Below are 16,540 nucleotides of genomic sequence, written 5' to 3'. Positions count from 1 at the left end.
AGTAATAAATATATAGCCACTATTCTAAAGTAAGGGAGGCCATCACTGTACCATTTTTATGTTGCACTGAGGTAGGATAAATTAAATCTAAGAATTCTTTACTCAGGGCCCCTTGTTCAGGAATACTGCTCATTGCTTTTTTTAAAAAAAGAGGTTAGGGGAAAAAAATCTTTTTTTCCAAATCAAGCAAGAGGAAGTTATAACTGGATTTCACTATGGGACCATAACTTCTGCCTTGGGGGAAGTAACACTAGATTCAGAATTCTCTTGTTCTCTCTATACCATTACTTAGTATTTCCATGAGGGCTTGGTTTCAGACTGTGTGAAAAATAACCTCAAAAATCTCCATCACTGAGTAGGCAGCAGGGAGAGGTGAGAGTTCAGAAGACTGTGGAAAGTTTCCTTCATGCCCAGAGCGGCAGGCTGTGGGGAAGTCCTCTCTCAATGTCTTAGGCTTACGTGATAGGGGACAAGAGAATGAAAACCACTTTGAACAGATTCTCTTTCCTGGTTCCCAAAATTTACATCTTATTTCAATAAAAAGGAATAAAGTTCTATTGAGCTAGACAAGGGCAATCATCCCTAATCTGACAGAATAAGTGGGGGATGGAAGTGTGAGAAGACCACTTTCTACCAACAATACACACAGGTTCCCTTTTCTCCACACCATCACCAGAACCTATCGTTTGTCTTTGAGAACACACGTTTTGACAAGGGTGAGATGATAGGACATTGTGATTTTGATTTTCATTTCCCTGATGACTGGTGATGTTGACCATTTTTTCGTATACCTGCTGGCCATTTGTGTATCTTCTTTTGAGACATGACTATCCTGGTCCTTTGCCTATTTTTAATTTGGGTTACTTCTTTTTGCCATTGGGTTATGGAAGTTTCCTTTATATAGTAGATATTATCTCCTTATCAGATGTTTTCTCCCATTCTGAAGGTTGTCTTTTCATTCTGTTGGTTATTTCCTTTGCTGTGCAGAAGCTTTTCAGTTTGATGCAATCCCATTTGTTTATTTTTGTTTTTGTTGCCTGTGCTTTTGGGATCTTATTAAAAAAATCATTGTCTAGACCAATGTCAAGAAGCTTTTTCCTTATGTTTTCTCCTATAGATTTTAGACCTTACATTTAAGTCTTTAACCCATTTTGAGTTGATTGTTTTTACATGGTATTAGATAAGGGTCCAATTTCATTCTTTTGCATGTGGAGATCCAGGTTTCCCACATATGATCAAAACTCTCAGCAAATTAGAAATAGAGGTTTATTATCTCAATGTAATAAATAATATCTACAAAAACCTAAAGTTAATGTCATAAGTGATGGCAAAAGAGTAAATGCTATCCTCTAAATCAAGAAAAAGGCTGAATGTTTCTTTCATCACTCTTATTCAATAGAGTTGAGTAATACAGTCATGTTGATAAGGCAAGGATATAAGAAATAAAAGGCATGCAAATTGGAAAGACAGACCTAAAACAGTCTCTATTTGCAGATGACATGCTTGTCTAAAGAGAAAATACAAAGAATCGTACAAAACGCTCTTAGAACTAAGAAGTGGGTCCAGTACAGTTATAAGATAGATGATCATCATACAAAAATTAATTGCATTTCTGTGTACCAATAGCAAGGATGTGGAAACCAAAATGAAAAGCACAGGGCAAAATTATTGCCCTGGCTGATGTGGCTCAGTTGGTTGGAGCATCATCCTGTACACCAAAAGGTTGTGGGTTTGATTTCTGGTCAAGGCACATGCCTAGGTTGTGGGCTCAGTCTCTGGTAGGGGAGCCAATGAGAGGCAACCAATCGATGTTTCTCTGTTACACTGATGGTTATCTCTTTCTCTCCTCCCTTCATCTCTAAAAGCAATGAAAAAATGTCCGTGGGTGAGAATAAAATAAATAAATAAAATACACAACATTATTTGTAACCATTCAATAGAAAATGAAACACTGAGCTATGCACTTGACAAAACATGGACAGGCTGAAAATTACAGAGCATTGATAAAATAAATCAGAGAAGACCTAAGTAAATGGAAAGGCCATGTTCATGAATTGGGAGACTCAACATCATAAAGATGTCAACTCTTCCCAAATTGATGTATAGGTTTAATGAAATTCTTATCAAAAGCTCAGCAAAATTTTGTTTTTTTGTAGAAATAAAACAAACTTACTCTAAAATTAATATGGAAAAGCCCAGGTCCTAGAATAGGTAAAACAATCCCAGCAGAGAAGAATCAAGTCAAAGGACTCACCCAGTGTGACAGTAAGACTTACTGGATAGCTCCGATGTTCAAGGCTGTGAGCTGCTGGTGGAGGCACCGGCACACAGCGGACAGCAGAGCAGAAGAGAGAATTTGGAAACAGACCCAGGCAAATTGATTTTTTAAATAAAAGTACAAAAACAATTCAATAAAGGAAGAAATAGCCCTTCAACAAATGATGCTGGGGCACTTGGAAATCAAGAGGCAAAAAAAAAAAAAAAAAAAGATGAACCTCAATCTCTACCTCACACCTTATACAAAAATCAATTCAAATGTACCATGACTTAAATGTTAAACTATAAAGCTTTTAGTAAAAAACTCAGAAGAAAATTTTGGGAATTTGGATTAAGCAAAATTTTCACACCAAAAGCAGAAGAAACAAAAGGAAAAATTGATGAATTGGACTTCATCCAAATTAGAGAGAATGAAAAGGTCCATTATAGTCTGGAGGAAAACACTTACAAACTACGTATCTGACAAAGGACTAGCATCTGGAATATATAAAAACTCTCAAGACTCAAGAGTAGAAAAACCAAATAAATTAAATTAGAATATGGGGAAAAGACATGAAGGACATTTCACTGAAGAGGGTATATGAATAGCAAATCAGTACATGGAAAGATATGCAACTTCACTAGCCATATGGAAAATGCAAGTTAAAATTACAATGAGATAACCCTCTGGACGCATCAGAATGGCTAAAATTAAGAATAGTGACAACAAAAAATGCTGGGGAGAATGCAGGAAAACTGGATCATTCACACATTGCTGGTGGGAATGTAAAATGATAATACTTATCTGAAAAACAGTCTAATAGTTTCTTATAAATATATGGGTATGCCCTGGCTGATATGGCTCTGTGGATTGAGTACCAGTCTGCAAACCAAAAGGTTGCCAGTCCAATTCCCAGTCAGGGCACATGCGTGGGTTGGGGTCCAGGTCCCTAGTTGGGGGGCATATGAGAGGCAACCAACTGATGTTTCTCTCCCTTTCTCTCTCCCTCCCTTCCCTGTACACAAGTGTTCATAGCGGACTTATTCATAATGGCCCAAACCAGAAAATAGCCCATATGCTCTCACCACATGAATGGGTTAGACAAGCTGTTGTATATCCACACCACGGTATACTACTCAACAATAAAAAGGAATAAAATGTTGATACATAAGACAACTTGAATGGATCCCTAGAGAATTATTATGCTGAGTGTAAAAAAGGCAATCTCAAAAGGCTACATATCATATTATTCCATTTATATAACATTTTTGAAGTGAAAATTCTTACAAATGCAGGACACATTAATGGTTTCTAGAAGTCGGGGGGAGTGGTGGGTGGGAGAGAAGGAAGGGGCAGGTGTGGTTATTAAAGGGGAACATGAGAGATCCTTGTGGTGATGGAACTACTTGGTATTTTGATTTTTGTGACAGATCCATGAGCTCCATATATAATAAAATTGTGCAGAACTAAAACCACACATACAACTGTGTATGACCAAAACTGGAGAAGTCTAAGAAGGAGTTATGGATTGTAGCAGTATTGTTATTCTGGTCATGATATTATACTCAAATTTGTAAAATGTTACCATTTGAAGAAACAGGGTAAAGTACACACAAGATACCTCATATTATTTCTTACATCTGCATGTTCATAACTATGAACAATAAAGTGGCAATAAATACATATCTGTCAATTGAATCTAAAAAACTAAGCAAACAAGAACAGAGACAGAATCATGGATATGCAGTTTTTTGATGGTTGCCAGATGGGAGGGGGTGTGGGAATGGGTGAGGAGGTGAGGGGATTAAGAAGTACAAATTGGTAGTTACAGAATATCTGGTGGGGATGTAAAGTACAGTATAGGAAATAGAGCCAAAGATCTACAGGAATGACACATGAACGTGAACAATGGTGTGGGGATTGCCTGAGGGAGCGGGTGTTGCTGGGTAGAGGAGGGCAAAGGGGGAACAATTGGGACAACTGCAATAGCATGATCAATAAAATATAATTTAAAAAAAGATAGTACTAACTTAGCATTAACCCTCTTTTCTAGATATTAAGGAAGAATCTTTACATGTCATACCAGAGAACTGTGATGCTCTTTCATTGATATATAAGACTTTGCTGTATAATCTGAGATTTAAATTCTATTCTTGCAGTTATTTTATTCTCAAGTTACTCAAAGTGGTTTTAAGTAAAGATTGATTGATTTCGGGGGCCACAAATTCACAATGCCTCACAGCTCATGTTTTAGTTGTTTTCTCATTAATTAACAGCACTGTTCATTAAAACACAGTGAACTTCGTCTAATCTGCAAGCTGTCTGCTGTGACCATTAGTTTTTTCTAGTTTTATGCCATCAAATAGCATTTTTGTGAAGATGAAATGCCAACATTATAAACCCTGTGACATTTGCACCAATTTTTGAAGAGCTGTGGTTAATTAGACATACAAAATTGGAACTATTGCCTTTCATCAGAATATCAACATAATCAATTTTCAGCTATTTTTTTCTCCTTTTGTTGTGTACACACTTAAAGTAACACAAGGCAGCAGGCCAACATGCCTCCTCACACAATCCCTGCAGGGAAAGGGTGTGTGAACTAAACTGAGTCATAAATTGCCGGGAAAGGCATCAGTCAGAAGGGTTGAAGTTCTATTCTTTGAAATTTGGAAAGTTCTACCAGTACAGTAGTTATTCAGGAAATGAAATTAAGATGTAGAGGTGATCCACACTTAAATCAGAAAATGGAAATAAATATACAAAAATAAATCATGTTTTGATTTTTGTTTTTTTAAAGAGCAGAAAAAACACTAAACAAGTGCTTACTAACCATTACTTAGAGACCATCAGATGCTATCATCAATTTAGCTTACTTTCACATTCTTCTTACTTTTTAGGATGATATATTAACTGTTAGCCTATTGGAAGAGAGAAGGAATAATTGTTTTTATGAAAAGGACTGATTTGCTGTGGAGTTAACATAATACCTTAACCATGTCTGTAGGGAACTGGCGGTGAGGAATGATGGAACTTCACTGATCTGCTTAGTAGACAGTGCGGGTGTGTAGGGCAGGACACAGCAGGAGGGAGGGCGTGACGATGAGAAGGGGGGTGAGGACAGAGTGGGGCAGGGGTGAGGATGGGGATCCCAGAACAAGGAGTGAGGGGTGTCAGTGGTTCTTGCCTTGGGAAAGAGTGATTGAGATGGTTCTGAAAGCCAGTGTAACTGTGCTGGCCTCATTGGCTGGAAGGCTCAGGAAGACATGAAAAATGAATTCATTTCAAGAGCGCCAAGAAACTCCGGTGCCTCCTGAGGTCCTCCTGCTTTTTGTTGCGTGATTCCTGAAATTTCTGTAGAAATAATTTATCCCTTCAAGTTTTTCACACCTGTTAAAATGTAAATCTCCATCTGAAAAGTAATTCATTTAATCACACTTATATGACAGTGTTCATTTATCCCAAAGGCTCCTCAGAGGGGCATAGGGAGGGGAGTAGACTGAAAATGTCCCATTCCAAGTGACTGATTTATAATTTGTTACCAAAGAAAGATCAGGGACAGGTTTTTCTCAGGTGCTGGGGCCACCTGTTGGGAGCATATGGTCCAGGCAGTAAGTGGCTGCTCCTTGTTGGGGAGAAGAGCAGCACCACAAAAGTTGGGACAGAGGACATTCTGAGTTTCCCCCACAGCTCAGCCCAGCGGTGGCCTTGTGCGTCCTGGTTGCTAGGTGGGAGGCCACAATGAGTGCTTCTGCCCCCGTGTAGTGATTTTAGACACTTAGGGTTGGGTTGGTGGCTGTTAAGGGCAGTAATGCCCACCTGATATGAGGGAGACACTCAAGTGCCCACTTCTGTGTTCATGTTTTGTGTTCTTAAAGTCATATCTTACATCAGGGTAAAGCATGATGCTACCTGCCACAGGGGTATCTCTCCACGGGGCAGAGCCACAGTGTTGCCCTCTGCTGTGGTGTCCAAGTTGGCAGTGCACACAATGGGGCTTCCTTCACATGCTCCTCTTCCCTCCATTGGGAACAGAAAGTGGACTCACTGAGTTGTTTTTGGTTGTCTACCCTCCTCCACCCCAAGCCAAATTATACCTTAATTTGTTTAAAGTTTATACATGGGTGTGTTTGTATCCAGCTACATGTGTATATAGCAGGGATTAGAACTAAACCTCTCAACCATGAACTCCAAGCTGGAAAAATTGAAAACAGTTTGCTGTACCTTGAACTGAACCCAGATATTCATTCTGCTATGGTTTTGCCAAATAATCACAAATGAACCAGTTCAACTTGGAATTGAAGCTGAAAGCCCTGAATCACATCAAAATGAGAACACCAAGAAAGTCTCCAAAAGGTCCCTCAAAAGAATTAAAAGTGGAACTCCCTTATGACCCAGCAATTCCACTTCTGGGTATATATCTGAAGAAAAGCCAAATACTACTTTGAAAGGATATTATATATGCCCATGTTCACTGCAGCTTTATTTACAATAGCCAAGATATGGAAACAACCCAAGTGCCCATCCACTGATGAGTGGATAACAAAGCTGTGGTACATATATAATGGAATATTACTTGGTCATAAAAAAGAACGAAATCTTACTATTTGTGAAAACATGGAGGGACCTAGAGGGCATTATGCTAAGTTAACTAAGTTAGACAGAGGAAGACAAATACCATGTGATTTCATTTATATGTAGAATCCAAAGAACAAAATAAATGAACAAACAAAACAGAAACCGACTCATAGATTCAAGAGAACAAACTGACGGTTGCCAGAAGGGAGGGAGGTTGAAGGGCTGGGTGAAGAAGGTGAAGGGATTAAGAACTACAAATTGGTAGTTACAGAATAGTCCCAGGATGTAAAGTATAGTATAGGGAATACAGTCAGTAATATTGTAATAACTGTGTGGTGCCAGGTGGGCACCAGAAATATCAGGAGAGCACTTTGTCATAAAGTATATGATTATCTGACTACTATGCTGTACATCTGAACCTAATACAAAATAATACTGAACGTAAACTGTAATTAAAAAATACAAAAAAAATATTATGCTTAAATAAATATATCAATAATAAAAACAAAAATACAATTAACTCTGCTACCAGAAATAAAATTAGGCCATTCTATTAGTTTTATAGTAAGAGAATGTGCAAGGGCAATGGGTTCTTCTTATAAAATTTTAAATAAAATTCCTTACAACAAATGAATAATGTATTTCAATCAAGAGACTTCCCTGGCCTTCAGAAATTGGCACACATCAGTCAAATTAGCTATAAAGCAAATCTTCTCTTCTGTTGGGGCTATTTCTCTTGTGGGTTGAGGTGAACACCTGTGACAAGACAAGAGTTAGGATAGTGTAATGGACTGAATGTTTGCTTCCCTCCAAAATCCATATGTTGAAATTCTGACCCACAATGTGATGGTGGTTGGTGATGGTGTTTGGAGATGGAAGTACTCATGTTTAGATGAAGTCTCAAGGGTGGGTCTTCATAATGAAATTAGCGCCCTTATAAGAAAAGAGAGCAGTGTGCCCACAGTTTCTCTCTTCACAATGTGGTGACACAGTGGGAATGCAATCATTTTCAAGTCAGGAAGAATGCCCTCATGGGGGAACCAATCAGCTGGCACCTTGACCTTGAACTTGAGTCTCCAGGACTGAGAAATAAACATCTGTTGTCTAAGCCACCCAGTCTGCAGTATTTTGTTATAACAGCCCCAGCTGACTAAAATGGCTTCTGTGCTACTAAGAGGTCAGGACTAGGTGTGCTCTTGGAGAGCTTTCAGAACTCTATACTCTTCTCATTTGGGACTTATGTCGCAGCCCTTACAGTGCTCTCGCTTGGACCAAAGAAGTTGCTCTCATATTGACAGATCTCTGGACTTCAAGGAACTCTGTCCCTTCCCTCTTCCTTTAGGGTTTTTGCATTGTTTAGCATAACTAACTGCTCTGCAACATTTACTTCATTTATAGGTGTTCTGCTTTTCATGATTTCACTTTACAATTGTATAGTGAATACCATAACCATGCAGGTATAAATGTGAGCAAAGCGTCTGCCCTCCTTGAGGAGTTTATAATTTATTTGGGGGTGATAAGACACACACACTGAAAACTGATGTGGGGTATGTGCTGAGCGGTGGTCCTTGAGAAATCCTCACCCATTGTTATAACTCCTCTTCCCAGGCAGTCCCTCAAGAAATATTTGTTGAAGTTTCCTTTACTTCAAAACTTTAGTTTCAGCAAAAATCAATTAGCATGTTGCTTTATTAACTTAAGATCAAAATTCTGAAGAACAAGCTAGTAGAAAAATTGGAATATGTTAATTGGTTTGTGATTCCCCCCCCCCCCCGCAACTTGCCTATTTAGCATTACTGGCACTAATTTTAATGGAAAGTGAACGGTTTCTTACTGCAAGATGTCTTGGTGGTGTCAGTGTGTGCTAATTTTGATTAAACTGAGCTCTAGGACAGTAACAGTAATTACCCAATTTTACTCTTATGGTTTATAGTGCTGAACAATTTTGCTTTCATTTGGGGTCATCTGATACTATCTGTTCTCCTTTTACTATCTTCCTAGAATGACAGGATTTTCACCATTGGTTAAGAAAGTTTCTCAAGACAGGCTGGAAGTTTCTTAAAAAGTTTCTCCATTTGTTCGAGCATGTTTTAGGCAAAATCTTCAGTGTTTTGGTTTTTGGAGGAAACTTCAGGGTGAAGCCAAAGTGGTTCCTGAAGGCCAAGCAGAAGCAGGCAGTGTTTTATTCACTCAGTAATGAGGAAGACAGAGGTTGATGGAGGGGTGGAACCCTGAGAACCTCATCTGTGGAGTTGTCCAGTGCAGAGGACTCTCCCCTTGTAGGGAGAATGTGAAAACAGTGGGCATAACTTGGAAGAAATAGAAACCTTTGGGACCATGGCTTGCAGGTGAAGAAAATTATGGGCTTGGCAGTAGTGAAGTCCAGCAGAAATCAGATACTATCTTGCTTTCTTTCCGTGTCCACAAACTATAGACTGTATTGCAGACCTCCATATGCCACTGGGAGAAGTCCCCTTGCTTTTCTGGGTCACCTGACACACCTTCCTTCTAGATGTTCTGGCAGAACAGAAGCTATTTTGATCCAAAACAGTCTTGGCTTCCTCCCCTCCCAACTGTTCTCCCTTACAAGAATCAAAGTGCATTTTTTAACCTAAGATTGTACATTTTCCCCATTACTACAGTGTGTATTATTGGTGTTAGTGTACTCTGCGGCAAAAGGAGTGATATCCTTCTGTGAGCTCTGAGAGGTAGAAACCACACACCACTCTTGGTGCATATTGCACAAGCATTAGCACATACACTTGCACACATACTTGTATGTGAACTTGCACAGAAGCTTCCAACACTGATGCTGGTACTGAGTCATCTAGGCTTACCAGAAGAAAAGGAGAGACAGAACTCAAAGAATAAAAATCTACAGGAGGCGCTATTGACAAAACATACCACTGCAAGTAGAAAGCACGTATCAACTCTCAGTGCAATCCCTGATAAACATAAAATGTTAACTATCCCCAAAGTATGGCAAACAATGACATTGTAATAATGTCCCATTAATAATGTTTTCTAAATTGAGGGAAATTGGAAGATTTCTGCCCTCTTAAACATTCAGGTCACAATAAAAATCAAATATATGCAAGATCATTTATTTTAATAGTTTCAATTTTATTAGCCATGTGAATCTTCACATTGGATCCTTTATGAAATCTGTCAAGATTCTGGGATATTTATTTATGTATCTAGTTAATTGTTTCTAGTTATCCATCAAAATCATTCAAGACCAGTCATGCTATAAATCAAGAATACTCTTAAATTGAGTAAGATGAAGGGCCTGTTCATAGATAACCTTGAACTAATTTAATGAGCTCCTCTGTCTGTTGTTCATTTAAACCATTAAACAATAGATTAAGAAGGACTATATCTTTTATACCTCCTGGCTTAAGTACTGAAATGAGGATAAAAACAAGAGAACTTTAGGAAATTTTTAAGTGTTTCAGAACACCAATTTTTATGATTCTTGAACATAAGACATAGTACATACCAAATATTTATCTATGTGATTTAAGTGTGAATTATTCTAAAAGCTGAATTGAAGGAGTACTTGGGATATCCCTCATTGCTATCACAATCCGCATCTCTGTTGCACTATTCACTGAGCCGTGTTCTCATCTCAATCTGTTTTTCTAAAGTCTGTTGGAGAGAAAATGTCTTGTCTTGCTACACCTAACCTTTAACTCAGACAGAGATGGCTCCTATTGCACATAAGCCACCATTATTATTTGCCTGTAATAGTGTCTGGAAGGTTACTTCTGCCAAACACCTGTGCTCACAGCATCAGCATATCTTAATTAACATACCGCTGTCTTCTTGGCACCCGTCATGCACACCTGCCAAACCACCTCTGATCGGCGATGGACTGATTTGGAAAATCACTTAGCGTAGGAGGGAAATGATCTCTCACAGTAACTTGAAACCCTGCTCTGGTCTCCTGCTCCTGTATTTGGTCATGCACTTATTCCTTCCTGGCAACATGACATTTGATTTGGAGGCCATGGTAGTAATATGACGACGTATGACAGGACTGATTCACATTTTAAGTAATGAAACATCCTGTGCATGATTAGTGCCGAATCATGGAATATAGACCCATATATTGACTTCACAGGATATTAACAAAAAGTAGGCTTTGAGCAAAAATAACTGTCTGTTTAGAAGTAAGGCTCTGGCCCAGAAAAGCATTCATTGGAGAGAGTACAGCCTTTACCGTTTCTGAAGCCACGTACAATGCCTGAGTGGATGCAAAGTGATAAAGCGTGTCAAGTAGACACTTTGGTAGAATTTAGACTAAGGAATTCCTGGAGCGGAAGGGTGCCTCTGCTCCCTTTCCAGCTTTCAGTCACACGGGCCCTTGGGGTCCTTCTGGAAGTAACATCACTGTGGCCGCCAAGGAGAGCCCCAAGTTCAGTTCAAACTTGCATTGTTTGGCAATGGTGGGACTGAGAAAACTACATTTGTGAAAGGTCATGACTGGCTATTGAGTCCACCCCTTCGTGGACCACACCGGCAGAGGTCTTGCTAAGTTCAATGTGTGGGGTTCGGCTGGCCAGGAGAAGTGTTGTGGACTGAGAGACACTGTTACATCCAAGCCCATGTGGCATTATAATGTTTGATGAAACTTCGAGAGGCACAAGAATGTGCCTAACTGGCATAGAGATCTGGCATGAGTGTGTGAAAACATCCCCATCATGCTGTGTGGCAACACAGTGAATATTAACGATGGAAAAGTTAAGGCAAAATCAGTTGTCTTCCACTGAAAGAAGAATCTTCAGTACTACGACATTTCTGCCAAAAGTAAATATGACTTTGAAAAGTCCTTCCTCTGGCTTGCTGAAAAACTAACTGGAGACCCTAACTCGGGGGCTGTCACCATGTCTGCTCCTGTTCCACCAGAGGTTGTCATGGACCCAGCTTTGGCAGCACAGTGTGAGCACAGCCTAGAGGTTGCTCAGACCACCGCTGTCTGGGGAGAGGATGCGAAAGGGAAGCTGGAGCCCAGAGCGAGAAGTCTAGGTTTATAGCAGCTGTCCTGTGATGTCTGTGGCACAGAGTGCTCGCCACTTCCCTCTATAGCTAAGCAGAACCTGTGCTTGGTCTCTGGGATCTCTGGGATGCGGAAGGAGATGAACGGGCTTCGGCGTGAATGTGGCAGTTAAAAAAATACCTTCATTTTCTGGGGCTGCGTATTGAGCTGTTTTGGAATGCGGTTGTTGCTGTATCGAGTTTTAACTGTGAGACTGCTGCAGTCACATCACAATGCTCAGGGCTGAAACCTTGGTTGTTACTGTCATTCCCATTCCTTTTTGTTTAGAATCGGAATAAAGTTGTATTTCAAATATGTGTGAAAAAAAAAAGAAGTCCTAGGGCAAGGCGTGCTGAAGGTAAATTTACTCAGACTGAAGTGGTGGTGGGAGATGGAGGTGGTAGGCTGGAGGGACGAGGCACAAGGGACCCACAGAGAGGATTCTCCTATTGAAGTAGGGAGAATTTCCTTGGCTGAGAGAGATAGCTCTGCCCTCTCTCTTGTCTGTGCTCCCCTTTTTTCATCCTGTTTATCTTTCAGACTAGATCATGAAGCTTCCAAGGAAGAAATGCTGTCAGGCTCACCAGGCAGCCTGACTCTACAGTTGTGTGTACCACAGCCTCTGGTCAGGTGTGGTTGTGGGAGAGACTTCCTGCTGCTCCCCCCTCCCAGCCCGGTATCTTGACAGGCAGGGAATGGAATTGTATTAATGCAAGGATTTCACAGCTACCACAATACAGAGCATCTAAGAGACACTTGAATGTATAGTTTTCAAAGACTAGCTTTATATACCCCAAATTGGTATCTTATCAGCATATAAATTCTTTATATTGTTGAAAGTTCCCATTTTTACAACTTCCATTTTGTTTACTCTGCTTGTTTACATCGCAAACACAGGCTCAGAGGACCCTTATCTTCTTCAAGAGCACAAATATACTTCCATTCAGACTCCATTAACTCAGAATTTGTGATAATTCTGCTAGAGTTTAGGTAACACTTATTTTGGTAGCACTGATTAAAGAGGATTTACTAGGCAAATTAAGAACACAAATGACAGGACAAGGGGGACACTTTAACATATTTAAGACGAAATAGTTTTCAATGTCTTCAATAGCACTTATTTGCATTTAAGCAATTAATGAAATAATTACAACCAAGCCGACTCATTAATTAAAGAAAACCCAGCAGGATCTTTTTTTGGCAACAGTTTGTTAGCAGAAATTCCCTAAGTATTAACTCAATGGAAAATTGGTAAGAAATATGCCTCCTCCCAAATTCTAATTACCCCTTTTCAATCATCCTAAATGTTTTCCAAACATTGAGATAATCATTCCAAAAAGCTATAGCTAGCTGCATAAATTAGTATGTAACCATGTGTGAGCCTGTCTCCCAGGTAGCTCCAGGCCGCTGTGGTGGCTGGGAGCAGCCCCGGCCTAGCAGAAGCAGGATGAGGTGGATCCGCAGGAGGCGTCTGTCCCGATCCAATGGGCCTGAGACCCACTTCTGCAGCCCTGTCTCTACTTCTTGCTCTGATTTGCGTGTTCTGTTCTGATCCTTTTTGTGCTTGTGACCTGCCCCGGTAGATAGGCCTACTTGCTTCTCTCTCCCTGAAACCTGCCCCTGGAGACCTAAACACCTGTAAGTTCCCCTTCCGGGGGAACAGAGGGCCAGTGCAGTGACTTGATTAGGCCACTATAAAACATTGGGGCCACTTGGTCATAGTAGGAAGCTTTAGACAAGGTGCTGAAAATGGAGATTCCACCATGTTTCATTCATTCCTTTAGCAGAGAGCAGGTTAGGAGCACGAAGGGGCTCTGCCACTCACTAGTTGTATGACTTCGGGCAATGTAACTTAACATCACGGTACCTCCGTTTTCTTTTCTATAAAATGGGGACAACAACTCCTCCTCTATAGGGTTTTTACCACAGTTTAAATGACTTACCAATATTTATACAGTACTTAGAACAAGTGCTTGATATATAGAGACCACTTTTCTAACTGCTGTAAAGTAAATCCACTCATTCAATATTTATTGCATGCTTACTACATACCAGGTACTCTTCTGGGTGCTGGAGATACATAAGTGAGCAAAGAGTCAAAATCCCTGCCCGCCTGATGCTTCCAGAGAGGGGAGCATATAATAAACATAATAAATAAGTACATTTTATGTAACAGAGGATAGGTGTCATAGAGAGTGATAAAGGAGGGCAAAGGTGCTGGAGCGAGCTGGCAGGTGTCCAGCCTTAAACAGGAGAGTCAGGGTTGGCTTTTCTGAGCAGATTGGAAGTTATTAAGGGAGTGAACCAAGCAGATTTCTGATGAAGGAGGCTTTGAAGCAGAAGGATCAGTTGGTGCAAAAGCCCTGCGGTATGAAAGAAGAACATGGAGATGGGATGGCTGGGGTAGGTCAGGTAAGGGAAGAAGAATAAGAGATGAAGACAGATGGGGATGGAGGGCCAGGCCAGAGGGTCTTTTAGGTCATTGTAAGAACTTTGACTTTTATGCTGAGAACAATGGGAATGTAGTTCAGGACACAGGCCTCAGGAAGAATCAGCTTTCATTCTCTGTCTCCTCATTAAAGCTGCTCTTGTCACTCACCAGGTTTTGGTAAAGGTGGGGGCTTTCTCTGAGAGGCATCGGGCACCCAGAGATGATACACGAAGAAGGGCATGAACTCTGGGACAGAATCTATATGTATGTCTCTTCTAGGCAGGAGAATAAGAGTGAAACCTAAGCGAAGAACAAGACTTTCCCTGACACATGCTAAAAGCAGAAGCTTGAAGACATACATATATTACAACATATCCTTATCTTATGATTTCTTATAATTATTAGAACTTTCAAGTAGATTTTATTCTGCTCACTGCCAAGTGCCAACCCACAGTCCCTCCCTCCTGGTCTTCAATGTGGCCCTGAACTGACCAGCTCCCAAGGGTGGCTCTGAGGAGATGGGAAAAAATGTTAGCTTTGTTATCACTTGTTAGTAGTAAAGAAAATCAGCAGATACACAAGGATCATCTTGTATTTCATTTGTATATATTTTCCAAGATAAATTTAAATGGAAATTCAGAACACTTAGAATGCTTTTACTTGTAAGTTTGTAGAATATAAAACTCAGCAAAGTTTGCTTATCCTGTTCTGCTTAAATTCTTATTTTTGGGGATCTAGAGCATCAACTATGTTTCAACTGTTTTGGTAAAACTGCCTCCTTTTTCTCCAAGTTTGATATATATCCAGGTCAGAAGTCTTTGGGGCAGTGTGAAGACAGTAGAGATTACTCTTTACTTTTCTGACAGTTAAGCCAAAGTTGGGAAGAAGAGACTTCAATTGTCCCTTATTTTCTGCCTTTAGAGCTGTATGTTGAAGAGTGACCATGAAGTGAGACTATTTTAAAAATATTAATATTTTAATAATATTAAATAATATTATTATAACATTATACTATTTTAAAATAATACTTTCTTCCACAGTCTCTCAACCAAATGTTGGGTGTGCAAGATTTTAGAAAAAGACAACAGCTAACCCAGCAGTTCCACTCTGGGCACATGTCCAAAGAAGTCCAAAAGACTGATGCAAAAAGATGTGTGTGCTGTTATGTTCATTGGAGTATCACTTACAATAGCCAAGATATGGAAACAACCTAAGCACCCATTGATATACAAGTAGATATAAAAGCGGTGGTACATATATACAACAGAATATTACTCAGGCATATAAATAATGAAATCTTGCCATTTACTACAACATGGATAGACCTAGAGAGGGCATTATGCTAAGTGAAATAAGTCAAACAGAGAAAGAAAAACACCATATGATTTCACTTATATGTGGCATCTAAAGAACAAAATAAATGAATAAGCAAAACAGAAACAAACTCATTGATACAGAGAACAAATCAATGGTTGCCAGATGGGATGGGGATTGAGGGAATAAGCAAAAGAAGTGAAAGAAGTATGACAGAGGATTGGGGGGCTGGGTGGAAGGACTGAGAAAAAAAAAGAGAAAAAAACTCTTGGACACCAACAACAGTATGGGGATCGCTGGGTGGAGGGGCCTGGGGAGAAATGGAAGAGGGTGGAGGGGGATAAGTGGTGATGGAAGGAGACCTGACTTGGGGCAGTGAGCACACAATACAGGGTACAGATGATGAGCTGTGGAACTGTGCACCCAAAGCCTGCATAATTTTGTTATCCAGTGTCACCCCAATAAATTTAATAAAAAGAGAAAAAGACCAATTGCTAGTTATAAAACCAGTCACAGGGATTTAAAATACAGCATAGGGAATATAGTCAATGATATTGTACTATGTGTATTGTCAGGTGGGTACTAGAACTTATCAGGGTGGTCACTTTGTAAGTTATACAATGTCTAATCGTTATGTTGTATACCTGAAACTAATGTTGTATGGCAACTGTAATTGAAAAATAAATTTGTAAAATTAGGAAAAGAAAAGCATGTGGCTTACATTTGATGCTATTACTTAAGTGTTAAAATTTGTGAGTGTCAGGGGACTTTCCAGCAGTGCGGAGCTGGGAAGGAGGGCGGCGGACGGCCACTGCGCCCCCTGCATGCTCTTCGCCTCTCAGCACCCTCAGGCTGGGACCTGGTTCATAAAAGTTGAGTGTGGCGATTTGCTGTGGTGATTTTTTCTTGGTCTATTGTAAAA

The 16,540-nt window shown here is 40.0% G+C and overlaps 1 protein-coding gene and 1 pseudogene across 2 annotated transcripts in view; one reads left to right on the top strand and one right to left on the bottom strand.

The window, feature by feature from the left end:
* The window catches only part of KCNQ5 (potassium voltage-gated channel subfamily Q member 5), a 516,174-nt gene that overhangs the window by 137,970 nt on the left and 361,664 nt on the right, over positions 1–16,540 (bottom strand). The window lies entirely within an intron of this gene.
* Positions 6,535–11,871, top strand: LOC139440358 (GTP-binding nuclear protein Ran-like; annotated as a pseudogene).

The sequence above is a fragment of the Desmodus rotundus genome, chromosome 11 (assembly GCF_022682495.2).
Source record: "Desmodus rotundus isolate HL8 chromosome 11, HLdesRot8A.1, whole genome shotgun sequence".
Taxonomy (NCBI): domain Eukaryota; kingdom Metazoa; phylum Chordata; class Mammalia; order Chiroptera; family Phyllostomidae; genus Desmodus; species Desmodus rotundus.
The sequence above is the reverse complement of the archived record's forward strand: the minus strand, read 5'-3'. Positions and strand labels throughout refer to the sequence as shown.